The sequence below is a fragment of the Octopus bimaculoides genome, chromosome 8 (genome assembly GCF_001194135.2).
Source record: "Octopus bimaculoides isolate UCB-OBI-ISO-001 chromosome 8, ASM119413v2, whole genome shotgun sequence".
NCBI classification, from domain to species: Eukaryota; Metazoa; Mollusca; class Cephalopoda; order Octopoda; family Octopodidae; genus Octopus; species Octopus bimaculoides.
In genome coordinates, this window is record NC_068988.1 from 85922246 (window position 1) to 85923190 (window position 945).

At 41.9% G+C, this 945-nt stretch overlaps 1 pseudogene; it reads right to left on the reverse strand.

Annotated features, from left to right (window-relative positions):
• LOC128248618 (U2 spliceosomal RNA) lies at positions 1–114 on the reverse strand (annotated as a pseudogene).
• Between the last annotated feature and the right edge of the window lie 831 nt (positions 115–945).

A 945-nucleotide genomic window follows, 5' to 3' on the forward strand; every position in this document is an offset into this window, starting at 1 on the left:
ATGGGCTGAATCCTGGTAGTACTGCTATACCAGGCCAACCCGTTGCAAAGGCGGAGCAAGCCCCTAACTCTTCGCCTCGTTCTAAAAATCAGTGCAATTCAAAAGCCAAGGAAAAGAATCAACAGATTCTCGTCCCGGTCGACCTGGGCCCTCGGAAAGGAAGCTTCGTTGTTTGAAGAGAATTGTGGAAAACGAACCCCGTTCGAAGGCTCCTGACATTGCAAAACAGCTAGAAGTTAGCCAAGAACGTGTGTTACATATCTGCATAAGCTTGGGTATTATGGACGAGCAGCTAGAAGAAAAACTCTCCTTCAACCAATTAATATTAAATAAAAGATTTTGAAAATTAAAAGTGTCTATTTACTTCCTGCATATCTGTATATATATATATATATACAGGGGTGCGAATTTTCGCCATTGTTTTGGATTTTATCGACTACACAGTATAGTAGGGTCAGTTCGGCACCGTCTGTGAAAGAAACAGCACCATGACGCAATTCACTCTGCCATAAATTTGAAAACGACATGCTAAGCATTCGCGCCTGAAGCTCCAATACGAACATTTCAGAGTATTTGGGTGTCAATCTCAGGACAGTGCAGAGGATTCAGAAAGAGTTGGATGCGTCTAATGGTGATTACGAATGTACGGCAGCTCGGAAAACTCACTCTGATCGTTCTGATAAGAAGAGAACTCCCCAGACTGCAACCACCTTTATTATTATGTGTGGGGCGCAGTTGAGCGAGAAATCAAGAAAACCCCTTGTAATGCCAAAGATGAACTGAACACAAAGGTTATGGCTGTATTCACCAACTTAAACAAGGAGGCCGACCAGAAGAGCTGCAAAAGATTCCGAAGTCGTCTGGAGGCTGTAGTTGAAGGCAATGGCGATTTTATAGAATAAATTTACTGTTTAGTATTTCAAGATATTCTAATATAATTTTGGT